Raw genomic sequence first — 21,948 nt, 5'->3', positions numbered from 1 at the left:
CTGGGGATGAACAAATAAGTAAATGCATGATAGAAGGTGGGCCAGGTTGTTCACACTGTGGGAAAGGAAAGTTACAGATTAACAAGAAAGGAAGGCTGGAATGAATCCTGGAGATGGGATTACAGTTGGAGACATCAGTACGATGCTCAGTATATACACAGATGGATAGATACAGAAACAATGTGGATATGTGTATATCTAATAATTTAGTATGTATGCATATATTACCTGGCTCAGTCAGCTGAGAGGGCCTAGAGGCAATGACACCCCAGTGCTCACATCTTGGTTTCTAAATACCTTTCTCCAATAAAAGAAGCAAAGGCTCCTTGGAGAAATGACTGATAAAATACAAGAGCCTGGAGCATCTTGTAGCATCAGAAAGAAAGGAAGTACTCAAAAACAAAAAGGATGGGAACACATCAGAGGGACACAGGAACCAACCTGAAGGAGCTCCCAATGGCCAACACTGGAACGATGTGAACAACAAAGTAACTAACATAGTATTGTATTGTATTATAACCCAAAGTATTAAATATAAGTGAGGCTATTCTGATATAAATGATTGAATAAATAGAGTACAAAGACGAATCTTTTTTTTTTTTTTTTAACAGAATTTCAAATAGCATGTTAGACAGTCCTCCCTCCAGGGGATGAGGCTTAGTTCAGCCGCTACCATCCTCTTTCTGGGTAGGCTAGACTCACTTCCAAATAACAGAGTATGGAAACGGAAAAAGAGTAACTAGTAGAGAAACCTGATACATACTACCTTTAACCCAGTGATGAAGGTGAGCATCACCAGTGTGGATGTAATGCACCCTCTAATAGGTTGTGATAAGAAGGGTGCTCCTCCTCTGTAGTGTGCTTCCCCCAAACCTGTAACCCCAGTCTAATCGTGAGAAAAACATGAGACAGACTTAGACTGGGGGACATTCTACAGGATGCCTGACCAGTACTCCTCAAAACTGTTGAGGTCATTAAAATTAAGGAAAAACTCAAAAACTGTCACAGCAGATCAGAGAAGGCTGGGACAAATGACAAGTAAATGCAATGTGGTATCCTGGATGGGATTCTGGAACAAAAAAGAGGACATTAATAGAAAAGTTGATGGAATCCAAATAAGGTCTGGCATTTAGTTAATAGTAACATATCAATGTCAGCTTCTTAGTTTTGACAAATATACCATAGTAACATAAGATGGTAACAATGGGGGAAACTGGATGAGAGGTGGATGGGAAATATCTGAACAGTCTTTGTAACTTTACTGTAAAACTATACCAAAATAAAAAGTTTATTTTAAAACATGGATGTATTGGGCAGGTAAGTTCTCCTTTGTGAGACCCAGTTTTCTTACTTGTGAAATGAGGCAAATAGTCTTCTCCGGGTCCTGCCAGGCCATGACGAAGAAATGTCTTTGTGGTCAACAGATGCACTGTGCATGTTGAGGTACAGGGGCTGGATAGTGAGGAGGCCAAACTTGCGCCTTTACAAGGTATCTTGGTCCACCTATGTGGCTGAGCTGGACTTCTTTTGGCCCCACAGCTTTCTTTACCCCTCTCTGTGGAGAGTGGCAGTTCTGGTGTCTATCGTACCAAAGTCTTCCCAGCTGCAATTCATTCTACTGCTTTTGTTCCCTCCTCTGGGAATGTATGAGTTCCCTAATGCAGCTTGGAGTCCACCTCATCTTCATGGATGGAATATAGGCTTCTGAGAAACAAACTCCCCCATTCAAACCCAAAGAATGGACTGAGAGACCCCGAGAATAGCGAAAGTGAGACTTAATGATGGTCTTGCAAGATCGGGTGTGTGGCATGCAGGCACACCCAGCAAAGTTTCAACAAGCAACTTATACCCTAGTGCGCAGGTGCCTCCCCCGGTTCCCAATAGGCTGAGTACTATGGGGTTACAATCTTCCTGGATGTTGCCTATTGATTGTTAGTCAGGGGCTTCAAGTGTTTTGTTTGTTTTTCTGTTTGTTTTTAGGGTTGTCTTGGTGTGTTTTGTTGCAGCCCACAATGCATTGCAATCCTGGTTAGCTTAGGGGCTCTTTAAGTATTTGACTTATGACCTAAGTAGCTGGGCAGGCTGATAAGAACAGACAAAGCAAGCTATTTTGCAGACTATTAAACTTTTACCTTAGACTAAACTTTGTTGGTTCAGGTGAGGGCAACCAAGTGTGGTGGAAGGGGGAGGAAAGGGGAGGCCGACAAGCAGACCTTGGCTATCCAAGCAGGAGCCTAGTACATCCTGTTTCTTCTGCAGTTTGCTGACCTAAGCCGATTCAAGGCACTTTGTCTTGGAAATGGACCACTGTATACATTATTTCCTTCAGACCTGTCTGGGCCTTGGTCTCCAAAACCAGAAAATGGCAGCAACAATGAATGCGCCACAAACTGCTGCATATGGCGGTGAACCCTGACCCCAAGGCTTTGAAGACTTTACAGGGGTGAATGTCAACATTTGCTGGAAGCAATAAAGCTAATCAATGTGAATGGATGCTTTAAGAGTGAGTGACTGGGCACAGGCAAGGGTTAGGGTTGAGGGCCTCCTGGGGCTGGGGCACCTCCTGAAGTCTCTTCCTCAGAGGAGAGCCTGCAATTCTCCCTAGGAGCCATGTTGGGGCCTCTGCCCCTGCCCCCAGCCTTAGCCTCTGAGTTCAGCATTCCTGTGACTGCACTAAGCAAGCAGACGGTCCTCAATTCCACCAGCAGCTGTCACCGAACTATGGGTGGACACCTGCCATACAGGGCTTCCTCTTTCCCATGCAGGAACTGCTGGCACTCCCAGAGGGAGGGAAGGTGGGAGCTCTTCTGAGGGGCCAGGAAGTTCTGGAAAACTTCCCCACAGCAGAGCTCCCCACCTTCCCTCCCTCTGGGGGTGCCGGCAGTACCTGCATTCCCGCCCATTCTGGCTCTCCGGCAGGGAGCTCCGCCTCACTTCCCAGTGGACAGTGATGTGGCCTTCACAGCTGGCCTGAGTGAGCACAGCAGGCACTGAGGGGAACAAAGCGTGGGGGCCCTTCAGCAGCCCTTATCATCACCTGCCAGCCACCTGCCTCACGGTGGGCAGGCTGTACCCTGAGCTTTCTGCTATTGGCTTCCCGGATCCCTGGAACTCCAGCTGGGGCCCTGGGCTGTGGTCTGACTTGATCCAGAATTTAATGAGCAGAAGGAATGGAAGAAGGCTCATTCCCCCAGCCCTGGCAGGTGCTCCCAGAGCCAGAGGAGCTGGCTGTGCTCTGAGAGCAGCCGGGTCCCAGAGAGGGTCTGGAAGCAGTGGGGCTGGCCAGGGAGGAGGCATCATCCCAGGGCCAGGCCCATACATCTTCCTTTCTTCCCCAGCAGCCCCCAAGGATGTGAAAGAATTGACCTCTCTGACCCGAGGTGGTGGGTAGGGGCATGGGGTGAGACACACTGTACACCTTCAGGTGTTAGCACCTGCTGGGAATGTTTGACTTCATTTTTCATCTGTTTCCTTATTCCTCCTCTGGGCACTTTTAATGTTCTTGCTTCATCAAGTTTAGCTAATTTTGATTGACAACAATACGCTGGGGCCCCCAGATCATAAGGGCTCAGTTCCAGCATGGGAGGAGGGTGGATATTGGCAGAACATTCCAGGCCCTTCTTGGCACTGCCTTCCCAGCAGGGACATGCAGTTTTTTAGGGGAGCAAGGGTAGGGGTGTTGTGAGGACAGCACAGCCCCTAAGGCCTGAGGCTGCCTGGAGGGAACCTCAGTTTCATCTTGCCCCAAGCCTCAGTCTCCTGATCTGTGAGATGGGGATTATGGTCACAGGACCTACCTCACGGAGATGGCTGAGGATCAAGCAGTGTTCAGAGCAGCATCCTATGGTAAGTGTTCAGAAGATGTTCCCAAAGTCTGCCAAACAACTTTGTTCTTTCTTTCCTCCCTAGTTTTTACCCTTTACTAGCCAGAGCCCAGGCCCCAGCTCAAACACCTATGCCACTATGACTTGGGTAATCATGACTATTGTCCATTTACGAATTTCCATGCTCTTGTCTTCTCCGACCCCTCCCTTCCCTCTTTGGCCATTGACAAGGGTTGACATTTGAGGGAGGAGGCCATATTTCAAGAAAGCTTTGCTCTGTAGCCTCCAGGGGGCCTTCCAAGGGCATCTCTGGTACATCCCAAACAAGGACAGCACCTTTGGGGAGTGCCAAGGTTATTTATGAGGCCAAAGTCATTCGTATGCCTTCCTGCTGGGAGCTTTTAAAAATAAACTTTTGGCCAGGGTGCAGCAGCTCACATCTATAGTCCCAGCACTCTGGGAGGCATAGGCAGGAGGATTGCTTGAGGCCAGGAGTTTGAGGCTACCCAGGCCAACATAGCAAGATCCCTGTCTCCGTTTTTTTTTAAACTAAATAAAATAAAATAAACTTTATATTGACACCTAACCTACATATAGAAACATGCACAATTAATATTTGTGTAGCTAGATGAGTTATCACAAAACGAACACTTTTGTGTAATCACCACCCAAATCAAGGAATAGAAACATTTCCACCCCCAGGCCCCACGCTTGCTCCTATTAATCACTTTCCTGCCCCTCTTCCCCAAGGTTAACACTCCCCTATCTTGTGGCCTCACGGGCACTGATTTTTACTGTTTGTGAGCTTCACATAAATGCAGGCAGGTGGTAGGTGCTCTTTTGCATCCAACCTCTTATGCTCAATACTATGCGTGTGAGATTCAACCATATTGTCGTGGGCAGCAGAAGTTAGCTCATTCTCACTGCTTAGTTGATAGTATTACAATTGATTTATCCATCTACCACTCACAGACATTTGGGACATGTATGGACAATGCTCTTATCAACATTCTTGTTTGTGTTTTTGGTGCACACATGTATGCATTTCTGCTGGGCGTACACCTCGGAGAAGAGAGGCTGGGTTCCAGGCAGTGCTGTGCTGGAGTTGGCTCATTCTGGCTCATGGGAGCTGGCTGTTAACGTTGTCAGGGATTTGCAAAATTTTCCCCCATTCTGATTTCCCTTTCCCTTGCATTCCTGTGGCTCTTGAGGTTATTTCAGCCTATTGTATCTGTATGGTGGGAATGTTATACAACAGTGGAATATCATTCATCTCCTCCCAACTCCAAATTCAGTGGCACCCATCTATGTCAGCAGCTTGAACTCAGTCATTGGAGGAGTTTTTACACCACAGAAACTGGCAAATGCTACAAATCAGGGCTTCATAGGTTTATTGTTTTGTTGATTGTCCAAAGTTAGACTTAAGAAAGTGATAGAGAAAATGTTTTTCTCTCTTTCTTTTTCTTTCTTCTTTGTTTTCTTTCTCTCTCTTTCTCTGTCTCTTGTCCCTCCCTCCCTTCCTCCCTTTCTCTTTCTTTCTCTGTCTCTTGTCCCTCCCTCCCTTCCTCCCTTTCTCTTTCTTTCTTCTTTCTTTCTTTCTTTCTTTCTTTCTTTCTTTCTTTCTTTCTTTCTTTCTTTCCTTCTTTCTTTCCTTCCTTCCTTCCTTCCTTTCTTTCTTTCTTTCTTTCTTTCTTTCTTTCTTTCTTTCTTTCTTTCTTTCTGTCTTTCTCTTTCTTTCTTTCTTTTTCTTTCTTTCTTCTTTCTTTCTTTCTCTCTCTCTCTCTCCCTTCCTTTCCTTTCCCTTCCCTTCCCTTCCCTTCCCTTCCCTTCCCTTCCCTTCCCTTCCCTTCCCTTCCCTTCCTTCTCCTTTCTTTTTTGACAGAGTCTCACTTTAATGTCCAGGCTGGAGTTCAATGGTGTGATCACAGCTCACTACAGCCTCAACCTCCCAGACTCAGGTGATCCTCCCACCTCAGCCTCCCAGGTAGCTGGAACTACAGGTGCTCGCCACCAAGCCAGGCTAATTTTTATTTATTTATTTGTTTATTTTTGGTAGAGATGGGGTTTCTCCATGTTGTCCAGGCTGGTCTCCAACTCCTGGGCTCAGGTGATCCACCTGCCTCGGCCTCCCAAAGTGTTGGGATTACAGGTATGAGTCACTGTGCCCAGCCTGAGAAAATGTTAATAATGCAGACTAAACTTAGGTGTGTGTCATCTCTATAGCTGTGACATTGTGAGTCGCATAAAAATTAAGAAAATATTTCTCCAGTATCAAAAAACTATTATCTGATTCACGAAAAAAAATGCTTATGTCATTGATGAATGGGTGACGTTCTGAGACATGTGCAGTGTTTTTCTCTTTCTTCTTACTCTTTAACACAAACACCTCAATAGTTTTTATTTTTTCAATAATTCAATATTTTTCCAATATTCTTGTTGGAACTCTATTTTCAGAGATGGTTATTAAGCACTTGCCAGCCCACATTAGTCATTAGGCATATCCTGCTTTAACTGATGCTGCCAAATGGTTTTCCAAAGTGATTGCACCAATTTCTACATCTGTTGGTGGTTTTTTTGTTTTGTTTTATTTTGTTTTGTTGGAGTCTTGCTCTGTCTCCCAGGCTGGAGTGCAATGGCGCAATCTCGGCTCACTGCAACCTCTGCCTTTCAGGTTCAAGTGATTCTCCTGCCTCAGCCTCCCGAGTAGCTATGATTACAGGCATCTGCCACCACGCCCAGCTAATTTTTGTATCTTTAGTAGAGATGGGGTTTCTCCATGTTGGCTAATCATGACAATAGTCACAATTACCCAAGTCTTAGTGGCATAGGTGTTTGAGCTGGGGCCTGGGCTCTGGAGAGTAAAGGGTAAAAACTAGGGAGAAAAGAAAGAACAAAGTTGTTTGGCAGACTTTGGGGAACATCTAGGTACCCAAAGTGCTGGGATTACAAGTGTGAACCACCACACCTGGCCCTGTTGGTGGGTTTTAAAGCAAAGTTCATTTGTACTTTGTCCTCCTATCTTGGAACCAGCAGTTTCCTGGACATTAAAGCTATGGCTAAGGGAACAAGCTGGCCAGCCTAGTTGATAATTATCCTAGGAAAGGATTCCATAAGCAGTTGCTAATTTCTACAGGACCACTTGCTCAGGGGTGATCCAGGCAGGGTGGTGAGTTGCAGGAAGGAAGAGGTCACAAAGGTGCAGGTACTGAGCTCCCTGGAGGGGGGCTGCACTCAAATGGCCCTGAGAGTTGGAGTGGCCAAGGAGAGACATCATGCACCAGGGCAAGGACAGCCTGTGAGTGCTGTGGGCAAGGAGTGTGGCTGGGCCGTGATGCCTATCAGCAGTGGAAGAGGGTGGAGGCTGGGGCACTTCCACTGGCAGTTGTGTACCTGCTGTCCAGGGCTGCTGTCTTTTATGTGTCGGCCCCCATGGCCCACCTGGAGGGGAAGCTGCATGGCTGTCCCTGGGGCAGATGCCTAGTTTGAGGAAGTTTTGCTTCCTTCTTGAGACTTCTCTCCTAGGTTTAATTCTCACGTCTTGTATTTCACTGCTCAGATCTAGTCTCAATACGTTCTTTTGTGTACTGACAATGGTGGGCAATGCAGAGTGACCCATAAAATAACAAATCAACATTGTCCAAAGCTGCACACAAACCCTTTTGAGGCCCGTGAATGTGCCATTGTCCTCTTTGTAGCTGGGACACACATTTCCTGCTATTACTCTCATGGAAAGGCCATGATGCTGTCAACAATCGACCACAAACAGGTTTTAATTTGAAATTCCCAGAGCCAGGCCCAGCACCAGACAGGGACCATGCAGAGAAAAGCTTTAGTGCCTCTCTGGGTCCACGAGCAAGAAAGGAACCAACGTGCATGAAATAAGGCAGGAGAGTGAAAGGTCCCTGCAGCCAAGGGCATGACAATCCATCGCCACAGGCACAATGGGCATGGTGTGGAAACATCAGAGTGGGGTTTCAAGGGTAGTTAGGAAGGCTGCGGAGTCCAAACTCTGGAAATGTGAGAACAATCCAGGGACATGGAAGAAAATGAGCCCATGGTCCAAAAATTAGTTTTAAATAAAGTTCAAGGCCTCTACCTTTGGCTTCTATAGCAACAATGCCATTCTGAATGGCAGCGAGTCAGGGAGCTGGCTCTTCCACGATCCACCTGGGTGTCCGGGGTCTGTCAGTCTTACCATGATTAGAATGGAGCTTCTGATCCACCTCCTCCTCAATCTGCTTTATGCCCAGTCTTCCCCATCTCAGTTAATGCAACTACCTCCTTTTAGTTTCTCAGGCCGAACACCTTGGTGCCATCATCCACCTCTCTCCTTCACACCCCACATCCCCTTGTAATGTAAGCAAATCCCATGACCTCCTCCTTTAAAATATGTCAAGAATCCAGCCATCTCACTATTTCTCCACTGCCACATCCTAATCAAAGCCACTTCTGGCCGGGCGCAGTGGCTCACGCCTGTAATCCCAGCAATTTGGGAGGCTGAGGCGGGTAGATCACTTGAAGTCAGGAGTTCGAGACCAGCCTAGAAACCAGCCATGGTGAAACCCCGTCTCTACTAAAAATACAAAAATTAGCCAGGGGTGGTGGCACTTGCCTGTAATCCCTGCTAATTGGGAGGCTGAGGCAGGAGAATCGCTTGAACCCTGGAGGCAGAGGTTGGAGTGAGTTGAGATCGTGCCACTGCACTTCAGACTGGGTGACAGAGCGAGACTCTGTCACAAACAAACAAACAAACAGAAAAGCCACTTCATCTCTCTCCCAGGTCACTGCTGTAGCCTCCCTAATCATCTCTCTGCTCCCCACTTGTTCCCCCTCTCGGTCCATTCTCAGCCTTCTGCCTTGGCTCCTACATCCTCAGAGTAAAAGCAGATGGTCTTCTAGGTACCCACAGGGCCCCCAATTCCCGGGCCCTGTAATCTCCCCCTCAATCACTTGGTTCCGGCCAAACCCACTTTGTGGAGGTTGCTGGAAGATGCCAGGGTGGGAGAGAGGGGGCTATGGGGTTTTCTCTGCTTGTCACAGGTCAGGCTGCCCCTCCTCCAGAGCTGCCACAGGCTGGAGGCAGATTCCCTACCACGCACAGAGCCTTGGGCACAGGCGTGGTTCTCCACGCTTCTTCTGTTACCGTGGTCCATGGACATTCTCATCTCCTATGGTGGTAACTGCCTATTCCCTTGTCTGTTGCCCTTGGGGGCAGAACTGAGTCTAACTCAGTTTGGTGACCGAGTACCTAACAAGGACCTGGTCCAGGGTGAATGCTCTGTGAGGATGGCTTTAGTTGAGGGAACCCCTCTAAGTTTAAGCAGTCAGGAAGCTGGATTCTACCTGGCCGCACCGTGTCAGGTCTGAGCAGGCCACATGCCCTCTCTGGGCTTAGAGACCTCATTTGTAAAATGGCATAAAATATTATTTTCTGAGAGAGTCTGATTTTCTTGGTCAAATTATTTCAAGGTAGTAACCTCAAGCCAGAATATTTCCAAATATCCTGGAAATTGCTCACTTTTGTGACTCTTTCCTCCATTTCCAAATAGCCATCAGGTTCTGCTTCATCTACGAGGTCCCCAGGCCCACCCACTAGTTCCTCATTCTGCCAGTCATCTTCTGCCCTACCCTCTTCTGTCCTCCCCTTGGCCCTCTAGCATCTACGTTGCATCCTGCGGCTGCTTCCTCATCCAGCTGCACTGTCCAGGAAGATGGGGAGTGATGGTTAAGAGCGGGGTGGACCTGGCCTCACCCCTTGGTCCCTGGCACTCTCTAGGGACCATGCCCATGCCTGCTGATAGCACTGTGGAGAGCAAAGTGTGTCACCTGCCCTTTGTCACCAACATAGCGACCTTCAGCTTCTGGGGAAGTGACTGAGTGGCCACATGGATTCTGGAAAAGCTTCCCTTGTAGCCCAGAGACCCTTGGAGGGGGAGAGAGAAGATGTGTGGAGCAAAGCCAAGACTGACAGTCGGGACGCAGCTGGGTTACTGGTGAGCAGAAATTCAAGGAGGCCGCCCAGGCTGCTGAGAGGGGCCATTAGGAAAAGTCTCAGGGCAGTGGGGCGGGAAGAGGGCATGATGGTGAGAGAGACAGAGAACTGGAGAGAGAGGTGGACGTCATAAAAGAGAGAGGAGTGAAAGAGCTACAAAGGGTTGCAGATAACAGGATAGAATGTGGGCATAAGGAGTGTGGGTGTGGAGAGGAGCCCAAGGAATCACAAAGAGAGATGTCTGTAAAAGGGCTGGGGCACACCGCTGGGTTAGCTTGAGAAGGAAGACTGGGGAAAGTGGCTCCCGCTCGGCCCTCTGTCCTCCCTGTAGGGTGAACTTGCCTTTGCTAACACCTTCTGTTGGATTGTGACTCATCTGGAGCCTGGGGAAAGGGAACTCTCTGCAGATTCCCAGGACTCTGCATAGGTTCTGGCTCACAGCGGGGCCCAGAAATGCATGGAAACAATAACAATAATAGTTAATATTGACTGAGTTTTCACTGTATGGTTTGGCCTTGTACTGAAAATCTTACATCCATTCATTTATTAATTCACACACCCATTCCTTCATTCAAAAAATATCGATTGAGCAGCCCCTATGTGCTGGGCACTGTTCTAAGCATCTTTATAAGTTACTTCATTAAGTTCTAACAATTTTATGAGGGAGATGCTTTTAGTATTCCTATTTTCACATGGGGACACTGAAGCTGAGACAGGCTGAATGACGTGGCTAGATCTGGGGAGTGGGGAAGAGGTAGAGCTGGTTTCAAACTCCCCTGCCTGCGATGTTTAACCACTCTCATCACTGACCCTGCCTTTCAGGCACCAGACTACCCAGTGAATCAAAGGGACAAGGGAGTCGCCTAGAATGCAGGTGTGGCCTTGGGATGTGCTCAGAAGGGCCAGGCTTCATCTGGGCTTAGAAGAGCTGAGGGAGGAGGAGCCCTGGGCTCCCTCACAGAGGCAAGTGGAGGGAAATGGTGACTCTGAAGAATATTGAAAGAACGATCCGCCAATGAGAAAAAGCCTTACCAAATAATCAAACAATGGAAAAAAGACATTCCCAAACAGAGTGGCTGAAATGAAAAAGACAGACAATGCCAAGTGTTGGCAAGGATGTGAAGCAGCTGGAACTCTCATATACATTGGTTGGAATATGAATTGCTACAATTAACTTTGGAAAACTAGCAGAATTTTCTAAAGCAGAACATAGGCATATGCTGTAAAACTCCATTCCTAAGTACATGACCAACAGAAAAGAATACATATGTTCACTTCAGCACCATTGTAATAACCCCAAGTTAGAAACGACCAAAATATCTATTACCAATAGAATAGACAGGTAACTTTGGTACACTCACATACATAAAGATTATACAGAAGTGAGCATGTAAGAGCTATTTCTTTGTGGAACAACATTGGAGAATCTAATAAACAAAATTTTAAACAAAAAACCTCAGTCACCTTCTATACAATTCCATTTATAAAAACTTCACACACAGTCATAATGAATACATTGTGTTAGATGTCAGGATAGTGATTACCTCTGGGGTAGTGATTGGAAAGAGGCATGTATAGAGTTTTTGTGGGTGGGTGATCTTCTCTTACTTTATTTGAGAGCTGTTTTTTAGCGAGGTGTTCAAATTTTAAAAATTCATCAAACTCTACATTTATGATTTGTGCATCTGCTGTTATCTATGCATATGTATGCTACACTTTAATAAAAAGTGTGTTTTTAAAAGACAAATATTGCCATTTACAGACTGCATGAGAAATGTAAGTTTGGCTTGGTATTTGAAAATAAATTGGTATGATTCATCACCAAAGAGAAAAATCAAATGATTATCTCAGTTGATGCTGAAATTCAACATCCATTCATGTTTATAACTAACTATCTAAAGGGACTTCCTTAATCTACAAAAGTTTCTATAGAATCTACATATCTATAAAAAAGCCAACAGCAAATAGATATCATATTAATGGGGACAATGTTGAAAGCTTGCCTTCTGAGATCAGGAACAAGACCCGGATGCTGTTATCTCCATATCTGTTCAACATTGTACGGAAAGTCCCATCTAGTGCAAAATCACTGGAAAGAAAGGATAAAGCTCTCATTATTATGTTAGTGGAAACTCCCAAGTAATTAGATTTTATAAGTGAATTTAATAAGCTTGTCAAACAGAAGGATAAATAAAAAAATAGATTGTATTTCTAATACTAGCAATTATTACCAAATGAAATAAAAATTAGAAAATGAATTAAAGGATGATCTCACAAGCAGAATGTTGAATGAAGGAAATCAAATACAAAAGAATACATATTATATGATTCCATTTATATAAAATTCAGAAGTAGGCAGATCTAAGGTGTAGTGTAGAAATTAGAGTAGTAGCTAGCTTTAGGGGTTGGGAGATGGTGTGGGGTTGAGCAGAGGCATAAGCGGTTTTTGAATGTTGGCAGTTTTCTTTGACCTGGGTGGTGGTTACATGAGTGTTCTTTGGGATAATTTGCTCAATTGTACATTTATGTTTTATATTTCTCCATGTGAGAGTTTTTTTTAACTTAAAAAAGATTACTTGGCCAGCTTGAGTTGGGTGGTCTCTAATGGTCAATTGGCTGCAGCTGGATCAAAGGAGCCACATGGTTCCCATGGTAATGCCTTGCAGGGCCATAGAGTTGGAGAGTAGATGAAGAGAGGGTGTGTGCGTGTGTGTGTGTGTGTGTGTGTTTAGGGGGAGAGCAGATGAAAGTGACTGACATCTCATAGGGAGTTTCTCCCAAGAATAGCAGAGATGACCCTCTCCTTTTTCTCTCTTGCTAACAAACGGGCCTCATGGAATGTATTGGAGAGTATTTCCTCTTTTCGGTTTTGGAAGAGGTTGTGTGGAATTGGTGATAATTATTTAAATGTTTAGTAGAACTCGACAGTGAAACCATTTGAGTCTGAAGATTTCTTTTTTGAGAGTTTTAAGATCATGAACTCTGTTTCTTAATTCAGATGATCTGTTTCATATTGTGAGTTGCAATAGTTTGTTTTTTTGGAGAAATTGGTCAATTTCATATCAGTTGTCAAATGTATGTGTGTAGAGATCTTTTAGTAGCCCTTGAGTTATCCTTCCATTGTCTTTAGGATCTGTTGTGATAGCTTCTGTTTTCTTTCTTTTGCTTGCTTTAGGTTTATTTTACTCTCCCTTTTCTGGTTCCTTGAGGTGGCAGTTTAGATTACTGATATGAGGCTTTTCCTCCTCTAATGTAATCATTTGGTGCTACAGATTTCCCTCTGAGTACAGCTTTAGCAGCATCCCACACATTTTGATATGCTGTATTTTCATTCTCATTAAGTTCAGTGTATTTGAAAAAAGTTTTACTTGAGGTTTCCTCTTTGACCCACTGATGATTTAGAAGTGTGATATTTAGTTTCTAACTGTTTGGAGATTTCTCTGCTATCTTTTTGCTAGTGATTTCTAGTTTGATTTTATTGTGATCAAAGAATAAATTTTTATGATTTCAATTTTTTAAAAATTGTTGAGGTTTGTTTTATGTCCCAGGAAATGGTCTATCTTGGTAAGTATTCTGTGGGAACTTGAAAAGAATGCATATTCTGCTATTGTTGGGTAAAGGGCTCTATAAATGTTGATTCAGTTCTGCTGGTTGATGGTGTTATTGAATTCTTCTACACTCTTGCTAATTTGCTCTCTGTTCTATCAGTTGTTGGTAGAGGGGTTTGAAGTCTTCAACTATAATTGTGGAGTCTATTTCTCTTTCTAGTTCTATCAGATTTTTCTTCATGTATTTTGCAGCTCTGCTTTTTGATGGGTACATTTAGGATTGTTATGACTTCTAGGTGTATTGAGTCTTTTATTATTACATAATGTTTCTTTCTGCCCCTAATCATTTTCTTTGCCCTGAATTCAACTTTATCTAATATTAATGTAGCTCTTCCTGCTTTCTTTTTATTAATGTTTGCATGGTTTATGTTTTTCTATCATTTTACTTTCATGCTGCCTACATTGTTACTTTTTCTAATGAGTTTCTTGTGGAAAGCTTAGAGCTGGGTTATGTTTTTTAATCCACTCTTCCAATCCCATTCTTTTAATTGGAGTATTTAGACTATTTACTTATGTAATTATTGATATGTTAGTGTTAAGCCTACCATTTTATTTTATTTTTTTCTCTCTGTTTTTAGATTTTACTGTTTTCTTTTTCTCACTGTCCTGTGGGTTACTTAAACATTTTTTAGAATTCCATTTTGATGTACCTATAGTAACTTTGAGTATATATCTTTGTATAGGTTACGTAGTGGTTACCGTAGGTATTACTTAGTACACACATGATTTATCACAGTCTACTGGAGCGGTATGCTGAATAATGGACCCCAAAGATGTCCATGTCCTAATTCCTGGGATCTGTAAATATGTTAGCTTAAATGGCAAAAGGGACTTTGCAGATGTTATTAAGATCTTGAGATGGGGACATTCTCTGGATGGTCACAGTATAATCATGACAGTTCTTACAGGAGGGAGGCAGGAAGGTCAGAGTGTGAGATGGAGATGTAACGAGAGCCACAGAGGTGAGAATGATGTACAGCCCAGATCCAAGGAATGGAGTCAGCCTCTAGAAGCTGAAAAAAAATAAGGAAATGGATTCACCCTGGAGCCTCCAGAGGGAAAACAGCCCTGCATTCTTTAGTTCACTGCTGAGTTTGAAACTCTGATCTTCAGCATTGTAAGATAATACATTTGTGCTGTTTTAAGCCACTACACCTATAATCTTTAGCATTTTAATCTGTGCTTAGTGGGAGGAATAGAGAGAGATATGCCTACTCCACCTTGATCCAGAACTGGAAGTTGGACATGCTGTTTTGAGGAGCTGGTGGAACTTCTAGGCTGAGCTGTTCTGTTCACAGTTGAGTACACATTGCCAGAGTAGAGTAGAATAAAGTAGTTTTCAGCACAGAGAAGGTATTAATCCAAAGGAGGAAGGAGAATGAGGTTCTTCAGGAGCAGATTATGGTAGAAGAGAGGAAGGGCAAGAAAATATTCCTTGGAACCATGGTTAGCTCTGTGATTCTGAAAGTTTCCCTCAGGGAATGGTGCACTTGGGGAGATGAGGGTCAGAAGAGTGGTCAGAAGCTGAGGCAGGAGTCCAAGGTCATCTCCAGACCATGGAATGGAAAGGAACAGGCAGGCGCAAGAGGCAGGATGGAGGAAGAACTGAGTGCATCTGGGCCCAGATGACATGTAGTGACTGAAAGAGAAAGGGGAATCTGTAAGGATACACATGTATTGACCTAGAGACATGGAGAGTCTGGCCCCCGCCTTGCCAGATGAAGTGAGGAGAAGGCCACCTGGAGGGGTTCCAGAGAGGGATGAAGAAGACAAAGGGAAGAAGCAGGAAGGATTGATTCAAGCTGAGACAAATTCTTTGATTGCTGAGTTTCCTTTACAAATGGGGCAACATTTGGCAACAACATTATTGGTTCAGAGGCATTGCTGTCCTGGACCCCAGCCCCATACCCACAGCTTCCCCCTAATTCCTCCAACAACACATGTTCTGGAGAGGTCAGCTTTACTCAAAAGGGCTGACCATGTGGCTGAACTTCAAGAGGATCTCTTGAGCCTGGGAGTTCGAGGCTGCCGTGAGCTATACTGTGCCACTGCACTCCAGCCTGGGCAACAGAGCAAGAACTTTTCTCTCTGTCTCTCTCTCTCTCTCTCTTACACACACACACACACACACACACACACAAGAATCTTTTCCAAAATTGATTTTCTGGAAATTAATACCCTCTGGAGGAAGACTTTGCTTAGGATGAAGTTTTGCTAGGTTGATCACGAAAAAGGGGCATCTTGCTCCCTGTCTCTGCTCCTTCTCTGTCCTTCAACAGGAGCACACAGGAGGCTAAGGATGAGTGGACAGGATGCCCCGGAGAGGACTCTGGATGAGAACTCTCTGTAGCTTGCCTGCCACATGGCCTTGGGAGGGTGTAATTTCAGTAAAAACACACACTATAAATACCACAGCTCATGGCAGGCACCTCCTAAAGTCATATGAGTTTGTGCTAGCTTTACTTCTGGTTTCAGCTGAATAAGAGTAGAGGAAGAAATGGGGAGGGTAGAATCTAGAGCTGGGAGGGAGAAGGGAGGGAAGGGTGAGAAGGGAGGAGGGTCGCTGGAAAAGACTTATGCCCAGAAAGAGCGACACAGGGAGGCCCTGGGCTGCCAAGGACCCTCTGGAGGCTCCAACAAGCCTCTGACTGCAAACAAAATTGGCTAACATGACAGCATCTCGGCCTTAAAGTGGTGCGTGTTAAAATCTGGGGGAATTGTCCCCATGGCCCCCAGCCCCTATATTTCTTTTTGCTCATCATTGGCACTGCCCTGATACTCTCCCGGTGTCCTTGCTGCTTACCCTTAGAAACTGATGGGGCTGTAGGAGAGGAGACCTTTCAGTAGGAGAAGTAGGTCCCAGCTTCTCTGCAGGCAGGTGCTGGGTGCTGGGGGTGATGGAGAAATCTCCTCTTCAGCCTCTCCATCCTCAAGACACACACAGGTAGGTGCTACACAGGGCGAGGTAGGGGCCATCGGGTGGCCCGCTCCCTGCTCCTTTCTCTGTGTACCTTTATGCAGGGCTTGTCCTCCTCTGCTCCCCACACTCACCTGGTCAACAGCCCTGAGGGAGGCTCTCCACTGGGCCAAGCCTGGAGGTGGACCCTGGGGATGCACAGCTAGTTAACCATAGTCCTTTGCCTCCTGGAACTCAGAGTGAAGGCATGGGTGCAGGGACAGGTGTCGGTAGTTACAAGTACTATGCTAGAGGAAGCTCAGTCAGGGTCAGAGCCCCTCCCTATGGCAGGCATCCATAACCCGTATAGACATAGGTGTTTAAGACAGAGAGGGAAATAGAGACAGAGAGATAGAGAGGGAGAAGGTAGGCCAAGGAGAGAGAGAGAAACAGACAGAGAAAGAGAGGAGGCAGGGATTAGGACAGAGACACAGATGGAGAGTAGGCCAGCCAGACTGTGAACACTCTAGAAAAGGCAGGCAGCTGGGGGCAGTGTGTGCTCTCCTAGAAGGGCCATGTTGGAGAACAGACTCTGCCACTCTCTCCTCCACTTTCAAAACTCCCCGCTGCTTCTGTCAACACTGTCTGCAAGTAGGATGGCGACTCTCTGGGTCCATGCAGCCCCTCTCACTGACCAGGAACCGCTGGAAGCTGGGCTCGTTCCTGCTCAACCCTGAACCTCTGTGCCCAGCTGGGGTTTTTGCACACAGTGGGGGCTCATGAATGTCTGCAAATATCAATGACAGCTTGCCTGTACTGAGCACTGCACAAGCATCTCAACATCGGGTTTTAATTCTACCCACCTCATATGGTGGATATTATTTGTGTCTCTTTTTTACATATGGAGAAACTGAGGCTCAGATAGGTTGAGAGACTGACCTAGGTCCAGGGAGCTGTTTAGGATGGAACTGGTTCAAACTTAGCCAGCCAATCCCATCTCTGAGCTTCTAACCACATCTCTCCCTATGCCTTCCCGTCTGCCCAGCTGTCAGGTGAATAAAGGAATGGTGGGATGAGGAAGTCCACTACCAGAGCAGTAGTGAGGCTTGAGGACTGGTCAGAGGAGCTGGGCATTTCTAGCCTGGAAGAGCTGGGGATGAGCAGCCTCACCCAGAGAAATGGAGGAAAATCATGCCTCCTCACTCCTCTGCCTCCTCACTCCTCTGCTCGCCCGTCTCAGGCTCCTACTGAGTGAAGGATCCAGCTGATCTTGTCCTTGCAGGACACAGAGAGCAGACACAGAGGCCTCCAGCACAGTGAAGCCTGTGGAGCAGTCCCCTCCAGAATGCAGCCTTGTAGGAGGGCAGCACCATGGGTCAGCAACTCAGGTACTTTCTGCCTGGAACTTTCCCTGGGCCAGGGCCTCATTCCTTCTGGGAAGAAATTTGCATGGCTGGCCTTGGGCCACACACATGCTCCCTCCAGGCCAGCACCTTCCCAGAAGGCTCTCCCCCAGGGCCTGACCTGCTGTACGTTCTCAAAGGATATGGTGATTAGGTGCTCAGTTCGGATTCTGCCAGGAACTTGGGGTGCTATCCTGGCCAGGAGAATTGAAAACTCAGAAGTGGGGTGGGACTGGAAGCATGAGCTCATTCCACTGCCCCTTGCCCACTGGGGAGCAAGCTCAGCAGGTCTTTGGAGAAGCCAGCCCCAGGAGGGCTGTCCCTGTGAGGAGAGAGCCAGAGGGCAGAGGGTCCTGCAGAGGAGGAGGGTTAGGTGAGGGGAGGGAAGAGGAAGAGGAAGAAGAGGGCTGATCCAGGCAGACAGAAGCTCCTTGTCTCTGTGGGGCCTTTGTAAATTGGGCAACATTTGGCAACAATACGTGTTGGCTAATGAAGCCACTGTTTTCCTGCCTGCTGCCCTTCAGCAGATCTTCCCTCCTGATGGAAGCTCCCAGGAGCCCAGAAACGTTCCCAGACTCTCAGGGCCTTTGGCTGTCTTCAAAAGGGCCAATGTGGGGCCAAATGTGAGGGCCTTTCTCTCAAGGTCATTGTCTGTGTTGGGATCTTGTGGGGACTTGTGTGGGTAGAGACACAGACAGCTCTCCATCCCTCTCTTTCTCCTTCTCCCCCATTCTCTGCCCCTCTCTTCAGGGTGATCAGCAAATAAATGATCAATACTAAGACACCAAGGCCCTAAGAAGTCACTGGATGGGGTCCCGGGTGGATTTCTAGCTCTACTGTCCACTGGCTGTGAGACCATGAACAGGGTGCATTGCCCAAGTCCACTCAGCTGGAAACAGGTATAACAAGCACCTTATGGTATTTCCAGAGCATCAGAAGCCAGCTGATGTGTGGAAGGGGCCAGGCAGGGCCTGCTTCACGGAAGGTTCAATTCTTGCCAGGTTCCCTTTGTGCTGAGATCCCTGGGCCTCAATCCCTGCACCCTGAGCTCTCAGAGGGTTCTTGGCTCATGGAGGAGAAAGCCCCCGGCTGTGGGCCTAATGGGAGACTCAGGGATAGCAGTTGTATCTCACTCACTGTGTGACCTCAGGCGACACTCAGAGTACCTGTTTTTAGAATGGAAAGAGTGACTGTCTTAACTCACAGAGTTGTTGTTAAAGCCATGTGAAACAAAGTCACTGACAGCACTATTTGGATTTTAAAATGTCATCCAAATATTAAAGATTATTATCCTATTTCTCTGCTAGGGATGGCACAGCCACCCATACACAAACACACCCACACTAATGTGGACACTGCATGCCACCAAACGGTGATGAACGTAGGCAGCTGTGTGCTGGTCAACTGGCCCTCTGGGGGTGTGGAAGGAGGAAGCCCTGATTTAGAGCATTTGCTAATTCCATGGCATAAATACATCGACTATGCCTGATATCAAGCTGCCATCAGTTAACCCACCCAAAATCCCTAAATATTTAACAGGTGGCTCTCAAGTCAGCAATCTCTCAACACTGGCAGGGAAAAGATACAGGGCCCAAGGTCTCCCATCTGCCAAGCTATTGTCCAAGCGTGAGTTGATGTCTCAGGAAGGCATTTTCTGCCTTATCCCACCTGAAGCCAGTTCTACTCAGATCTCACACTTCCTTCCCAACACTCTTCTTGGGGTTTGAAGCTAGAGGCTCATAGAGGGCAGGGTGTGAGGTTTACTGGCTTGCAGGGAGGACTTAGGTTGGCCAGAGACTGTTGCCTGCTGATGGGGCTTGGGCCTGCAATTCTGTAAAGGCTCCCTGGAGGAGTTTTGAGGGTAGGGGCAGAGCAGGGTTGGGGGAAGGGAGTCAGCCTCACACACCTGCCTGTTGAACACTAGCTCTTGCCACTGCATGGCAGTTTCCACAGCAGCTACCTTCTTTGTGCTCCTTAAACTCATGTTACTGTCTCAGCATTTGGAAACCTGCATTCTGCTTCCCTGCAGGCTCTTTGAGATCTGACCCAACTCCTGGCACGTTGGAGATGTCCCATAGACCAGTGTTGAATGAATGGATAAGTTAATGAGTCCATGTACACAGGCTTTGGCATGGCCTGGCTTAGCCAGCCCTGACCCTCACTATCCTTCAGACCCAACACATTACAAACAGGATCCTTTGTTCCTTTCTTAGCCTGTTCCTCCTCCTCATTTATTCATTCCTTCAACCGATATTGATCATCAAGTGCCTATAGCATGCACAGAGCTAACTGGCCAAAGGATTTGAGGGTGCCTCTGCGGCTCTTTGGTGGGTTTGGTGGAAAGCAGTAGGAAATATGAGAAAAGGTTCAGGGTTGGAGGGACTAGGTGAGTTGCATTTTCGATGCATTAAATTTAGGCGCCTTCAGGACCTGCAAGAGTACATTTCCAGAGGCAGATGAACACATGATGTGGAGCTCAGGATAGAGGAGGAGGATTTTGTTAATCCTTCTTCCAACAAGAGTTCCAAGCCATGGCTGGGTGCAATGGTTTATGCCTGTAATTCCAGCACTTTGGGAGGCCAAGGTGGGAGGATTGCTTGAGCCCAGGAGGTCAAGGTTGCAGTGAGCTGTGATTGCACCACCACTGCATACCAGCCTAGGTGACAGAGGGAGACCCTGTTGGTAAAAAAAAAAAAAAAAAAAGAAAAGAAAAGAAAAGAAAAGAAAAAAGAATTCCTGGCCAGAAAGCCAGAGGGAATTTTCTTGTCCCTAGTGCTCAGGTAATTGGTCACTGGGTTCATGCTCCCAAGCCTTTACTTGTTTGGTTGTTTACTTTACAGAATGCTCTACCTGTAGAAATCCCACCCTTCCTTCAGGTACCCAGGCTAAATCTTCCTGGAGTTCTTCTGGAGCCCTCACGATGGGTGCTGGTCATTCCTCCTCTGGGCCCTCACACTCACTTGCTTTATGCTGCTTGGCCTCTTCTTAGGGAGCCTCTGTGATAGAAGTGCATTCCTGTGACTGTCCCTCCCCCATAGTCCTGTGAGCTCCTGAGGGCAAGGACAGACCCCTCTTCTCTGTCACTCATGGCATCTACCAGTTCTGGCATGAATGAATGAATGAATGAATGAATGAATGAATGAATGCTGTTAATAGATCAGTGAAACTTCATTGTTTTTTGGGGCAGACTCATCCCCTACATCAGCCTCCTCTGCAAATGGCCTTGAGGGGCTGCTCTGCCTGTGTCCAGATGCACACATCCCTGCCCTGGGGCTGGGCTGTTCCAACAGGCACAGCAGGAAAACAGTCTGCCCTGTTGCCTACCTATGCTGCCTTCAGGGCACTCCTTAAGCTGAGCCTCTTGGTAGTGCCCCCAGGTTCTCTGTGTTCTTGCCAACACTGTAACATACTTAAGAGGGCCCAGGGCCCTCTGACCTCCCAGTCATCCTTTTTTTAAATTTGGACTCAGAAAAAGAGACACGGGTTATGATGTTTCTTAATTCTTTTATAATGATGAAAAGGCAAAGTCTTGTTGCCAATTTAGGTACAAAGACGCTTCAGCACTCCTGGGAATTAGTCAATTTTGTATTTCTTCAGTATTTTTGAAAGAACTTATTGCAATTATTGATGATGGCAACTTTAAATGGTGCAATATCATGTTTCCAAACAATGAGAGACCTTGGATCTGTCACCCCAAAACCCAGCTGGTGATTCTAGCACCAAATCTCAGACCCCAGTCTCGTGGCAGGCAAGCATGATCCCTGATTAGCCTCCACCCTGTGCCTTGGCAGGATCATGCACAGAAATGGAGGGGCTCCCCAGCCTCCTAAATGGCCTCTCCACCTTGGGCTGAGCCTGCTTCTCCATGGCTAGGTGCCCACTGCATGCTCACTCTTGGCAGAGCTGGCTCCCTGGGGCATTGCCTATCTGCTCCAGGAAATGCTTTTTAGTACCAAGTAGTCTAAGCAGAGTCAAGACCAGCTTTTCAGAATAAGCAGATTTCAGAGTCATATATTGGTCAGACTCACCTGCCAAGAAAGGTGTTCAGGTGACCTATTATTTCCCTCACTGTTAGTACCTTTTTTCTTCACTTAGTTACCCTTTTTTTTTGGTGGGGGTTACAGAGTCTTACTCTATTGCCCAGGCTGGAGTGCAGTGACATGATCATGGCTCACTGCCACCTTCATCTCCCAGGCTCAAATGGTCCTCCCACTTTAGCCTCCCA

This window comes from Gorilla gorilla, chromosome 2 (assembly GCF_029281585.2).
Source record: "Gorilla gorilla gorilla isolate KB3781 chromosome 2, NHGRI_mGorGor1-v2.1_pri, whole genome shotgun sequence".
Lineage (NCBI taxonomy): Eukaryota > Metazoa > Chordata > Mammalia > Primates > Hominidae > Gorilla > Gorilla gorilla.
This window is presented reverse-complemented; position numbering follows the sequence as displayed.